This window comes from Calidris pugnax, unplaced genomic scaffold (assembly GCF_001431845.1).
Source record: "Calidris pugnax isolate Ruff unplaced genomic scaffold, ASM143184v1 scaffold70, whole genome shotgun sequence".
NCBI lineage: Eukaryota > Metazoa > Chordata > Aves > Charadriiformes > Scolopacidae > Calidris > Calidris pugnax.
The window spans coordinates 9,388,984-9,394,983 of NW_015090862.1; positions in this window are offsets into that span (position 1 = coordinate 9,388,984).

The window sequence follows — 6,000 nt, forward strand, 5'->3', positions numbered from 1 at the left end:
TATAATCTATTGACCATGTAGAAAAGCAGTTAAAATCTACAAGTAATAATTAGGGAGATATTCTCTCTAGTGGGTTGTACTAAGCAAAAGTAAATAGTTACGACCAAGAGTAAATGTCATTGACATATTATTGACAAACTCCTCTTTTGCTCCCGCTTTCCACTACTGATGATCCCGAGGTGACTGCGCTGCAGTAGATGTCCAGCAGCCACCATTTGTAACCCATCTCCTCAGGAGAAGTGACTGTGATTGCAGAAAGAGGTGACTGTGCTTCAAGATACCAAAAAGATGTCCTAGCCCAGCTTCCAAGGGGAAAATGAGGTTCTGTGCCCTCTCTCTCCCAGTGGACAAACCTCCCCTTCTCCTATATCTACAGTGAAAACTCAAGACAAGTTTTATTAGTGTCATAACCCGTGCAGCCATAAAAGACAGAGCAAGATTTGTCCCTGTGCGCGTTGTTGCGATGCTGAGCACATGTTAACGTCCAGAAGTCTGTGTCAAATTAGAGATCTCTCAGAAGAGATCCTCTGTACGTTACCCAGGCTCATTCAGGCCAAAAACAAGTTCTTAGAGGCTACTAATTCTGTGAGAGGATGCTGCCAAATTTGAAAACAGCAGATGAACAACAGCCAATGCAAACTGCCAGATCTTTTCAGGAACCTCAGAGGGGACATATAATGGTAATATTATCAGCAGAGAAGATTTCTGTTTTCTGACAATCAGGAAAAGTGTACCAGACAGTGCTGTAGATCAAGCAAATCACGTACTCGAGAGAAAAGGCCTAGGCATGATGGGCAGAGGTGAAAAGACAGGATCTGGGGGGAGGACAGTTAAAAGGATGTATCCGAGAAGGAGAAAGCAAGGGATAAAGGAGACGGTTAAGAATAAGAGCCTTACAGAAAGGTTTCATCTCAAAACATTCCCTGTTACTATTGATGGAAGTTTAATATCTTGTCACCCATTTGTAATGTACAGAAGATATACTGTACGTTCAACTAAAGCCATAAATATAGGACTCCAAAAGTCAAACAATAGGTAAATATCTTCAAGAATCTTCAAGATAATCTTAGAGATTTTCAATAAAGTAATGCCATGGCTTTGTTACCATCTGCCTTATTAAATATGATCCTCAGTGAATTCAGCAAGTTCCTGTTTATTATTTTGCCATAAAAATGGAGTACAACCCAGTGCATACCAAACCTTTCATTAATATATTTGCACTGAACTTCAGCTGGATTCATGGAAGCACTAATCAGGGTATGAACAGAATAAAGAGATATTATAGGGGTTTTTTTCTTCTTCTTTTGAAGTTGAGCACGACACACAGAGTCATGGAATCTTCCCAAAAACATGCAGGCAAGTTTTTGGGCTGCAGTACATTTCAAAATTTTTCTGTCAATGAATCTTATAAATGATATTCTCATAAACAAAGAAAAGGAAAACAGAAAACTGGCACAGTATAAAAGAATAAAATTGAACATTCTAAACTTCTGATTAATTTCTTTCCTTTCCTTTTTTTATTGCTTCAATGTCTTTCCCATACTTTTGCTGGAATCTGCAAATATAATTGGGGCACAGCTTCCACTGGAAGACCTACAGTATTCCAACTACAAACAGAAGAACAGCACTCGGGCATTTTTATTTTCTGACTACGCATGGGATGTAAATCACAGAATCACAGAATTGTGGTGGTTGGAAGGGACCTCAGAGATCATCGAGTCCAACCACAAAAAAAAAAAAAAACCAAAAAAAAAAAAAAAAAAACCCAAAAAAACACCCACCCCCCCACACATGCATCAACAAGGAGACTTGCAACTACCTCTGGCTGTGTCTAGAAACAGCACACAGTCTCACAGAGAAAGGACGGCTACAAACTACACCAACAGGAAGACCAGAAATCTTCTGTCTTTTCTATGTCCCTTACTGCTTCTAGGAATCTATTGACAACCCTAATGATTTGATTAACTCCTACCCATTGCAGAGTACCATACTAAATACCTCCAGGGATGGTGACTCCACCACGTCCCTGGGCAGCCCATTCCAATGCCTGACAACCCTTTCAGTAAAGAAATGTTTCCTAATATCTAACCTGAATTTCCCCTGGCATAATTTGAAGCCATTGCCCCTTGTCCTATCATCTGTAACTTGGGAGAAGAGACCGACCCCCGTCTCTCTACAGCCTCCTTTCAGGTACTTGTACAGAGCAATAAGGTCTCCCCTCAGTCTCCTCTTCCCCAGACTGAACAACCCCAGCTCCCTCAGCCTCTCCTCGTAAGACTTGTGCTCCAGACCCCTCACCAGCTTCGTTGCCCTTCTCTGGACCTGCTCCAGCACCTCAATGTCCCTCTTGTGGTGGGGGGCCCAAAACTGGACACAGTACTCGAGGTGGGGTCTCACCAGTGCCGAGTACAGGGGGATGATCACTTCTCGGGCCCTACTTGCTTCTTTTCAAAGAAAAAAAATTGAATGTATCTGTATTTTGTAGTTTTTGTTTGCTTTTGAAACCTTTGAAGACATTTTTCTACATAGTGATAAACCCCCCCAATAATCAGAGCATGAGAGCAAGTTACCATCATAAGGTGAGCAGCAAGGATATTAGCAGTAATTCTGACAATAGCAAGAATTTGGTTTGAATGAAAATTTCTGTGTGTAAACTAGCAACTCCTAAGCATATTTCATAAGTCTTTCCAGATCTGCATTTTTAATAACTTTTTCTGACTATGTTTTCAGAATCTCTTCTGTAGCTAAAACAATGCTAATTAGTATGTACACACCGATATACACATATATATTTGCAAAAGTAACCAAATATGTGCAGAGGTGATGTGTCCTGTTAGCACGAGCTATGATTATCAGTGGAGTAGGATCTTATTATGTCTGACTGTAATTCATTCAATCATGAGTTTAATCTTGCTGCGCAGTAAATGGGTTCTAAACCTTTCCAAAAAGGATTTGGAATGGAGACGCTGTTAGACATCCAAGTGCAGCAGCGTTGCCCGGTGCCATATTAATGCTCTGTGTTATCTTAATCCCATTGACATGTACGTCTTCATCAGTGCCTCTGTGACTGAGTGTCTCCAATGTAGGAACACGCTCGTGCTCGGAAATAGAATGAGAATAATTTTACCATTCACTTGAGGGGAGGGGATCGTGACTGTGTATCTGACATTTGCTCTCTTGGACACAGCACACACTCTGACACCTACATAGGGCAACCTAATATACAGTAATTACTTACATAACATCTTGGGGAATATTGGTTTCTAGTTAATATGATCTGAATGCCAGCTTTATTTTAGTAACCTGCTGTGTACTTACTCAGTATAATCCTTCTGAAATTCCTCTCCATGTGTCTCTCTAATAACATCTTGATGTGTGGGAGCAACTGCTCTGCTACAGTTTCAGTCAAGTGAAAGATTTGTATTTTCAGCTAACTACAAAGTTTATTTGTGTGCTAAATCCCAATCAGATATAGCTAAACAAAGATACACCCGGAACAACATTCACAAGAACTATTTTGTTCTAAAAAAATGTAAAAGATACTTTGCAAATCCTAGCTGTTACAGGCTGGACTGAAGTAGTGCTTTCTGATTCTTGTCACTGTATGCTTCATCAAGAAAAATGAACTCTGTAAAAGGACTTGTACTGGGAAGTAACGATACCCTGAAAACCAGACTGGTGAGGCTTAATGTCATGAACCCTGTGAATCATGCAGCGTGTTAATTTTTATTTTAAATGCTAATTTTGAGATGGCAGGGTAGGTATTGATTTGAGAGTAGTTCACAACACAGAAAGGAGCACAATGGGGAACATAGAACTATGACTGCAAATTGCTCCCTGCGATACAACCTCCTGTGACAGCTCTTCGGCGTAGCCAGCTTCTTCATTGAATGCTCTTCTGAGATTCCATATCCCATAAAATAGATCGTCAATCTTCTCTCTTATACTCTGCCCTCTGCTTGTGGACTTGTGTCAAAAGTAATTACAAGATACCACATCACAGCCTCCAATAATGGCACCATGTTTCTAGGAGATGGAATCTGCCATGAGGCTGATGGTGGGCAGGAGCTAAACTCCTCTCTAGTCTCTCGGACCTCACTGGGACCACAGCATCGGTCTAAGGTGGTAGGACCAAGCTGTAATGGATATATTGGGAACTGCTGTCTTCTGGGCAGATTGTTTGTTCCCTCAGGTCCACTACAACTGTTTTACCAGTAAAACCTGCGGGTGAACATTTTCTGGAGCCCTTGAAGTCTCTGCAGACTTGGTCACTGAGATTAGCAGAACCTAGATTTACCCCAGCCCACGCTCCCTGGCAAACAGTCACTCAGTAGGACAGCTTGGAGAGGGGTTTCGCACGTAAAAGGGATATGCCTGAAATCTCACATGTAATTAAGACACTCATGCCAAATCATATGTGTAAGACACTAATGGAAAAATCTACAGAAGAGTAAAAAAGAGCTAATCAGACGAGAAGACACTAAAGAGCTTTCAGAATGAAATTGACCAATAAAAAGTTTGAGATTGATTTCCAATGCAGCGCTTCCTGCAGAAGCACCAAGCTGGATGAGGGTTTATACAACAGCATTTGGTATATTATTGGATTTTAAGTCTAATGTATTTTGAGAATTGCTATTGTTTCCTAAGTACTACTTTGTTGGCCAAAATTATCCATTAATATTAAAAGGAAAAAAAATATATCCTTTCCTCAGAAAAGCATGCCTTTCTGCACTTGGCACACGAGGCTCAAATAACTCAATAAAGATTAGATGTACTTCAAACTGAAACATGCTGGTGCCCCAGCAGCTGTCTTCTTTCCAGCCAAGCTGTGTGTGATTTGGGGTGGGAATAAAAATATGTTCTATTAGCCAATGATCAAGCCAGATGTGTGGGGTTTTTTTAAATAAATCCAAATTTATTTTTCAAGGGACACTGAAGCAGGTTTGTATGAAACTCTTACAGCAGTTCCTGAGGATTATTATTAAAGGCCTTATTTTTTGCCAAATTTCATATAATGGAGGGGTTTATTCATGTTCTACATTTTCTGGTTTCTTATCTGTCCCTCGTGTGACAAGTATATATGTTTATTTTTGTTGGCTAAGCTGTTCTGACTTCAAGTGGGATTTTTGAGTTGTTTCTCTATTGATCAATTATAAACAGAATTAAATTGTTCTGATTAAATGCTGAGGAGTTTTCTACTGGCTTTCTCCCAGTGAACACCCTCTCTTCTAACTGTCTCCCTCCTGTCCAGGCTTCTGCCTGGAGAAGAATTAAGACAAGACGACCCTGTCCTTGAGGAAGAACTCAGTGAGCCACTTCTAAGCAGCAATAGCAGCTGCAGGAAAAATAATTTTTTTATGAAGGTCTGAATCTAATTTTACATTAGAAACATAAATCTCTAACTTTCATAGCTGAATTAAAAAGTCTAACAGAAAACAGGAGCTAAAAATCACAACCAAAAGAGTCTAGCAAGGATTTACAGAACTTCTGTCAGGTTAAAGTTCCACAGTTGAAGCAAATTTAATCAGAGCCAAATAATAACTATGAATGGAAAGATCTGGGGACAAAGATCAGGGAGAAAATACCTGTTGTGCTATTTTTAAAGTTAGTTATGTTTAGGCCTTGATCCTAAGAATATATCCAGTTAAATTCCTGTGCAGTTCTTTCTACAGCCAATCCAACTATATCAGCAGCAGAACCAATGATGAGCTTTCAAAAGCCTCGATTCTTTTTTTTCCTTTTGAGAAGACCATTTGAGAAAGTGAGAGGAGGCCTGGGCAGCTTTTGTTTCTGAAGATCTATAACCTGATGATGGCCAATGGGGAGAGAGGGGGGCACTGTTGCAAGTGATTTTCAGTACTTCCTCTAGAGGGAATAGAATGGCTAGTGCGAGCTGCTGCAGGAGACGGACTTACAGGCCTCTCGCTATTGTTGTTGAAAAACTCCAAAATTTATTGTCTTGTCTGAAATTCATAAAATATTCAACTTCCTTGATTATGA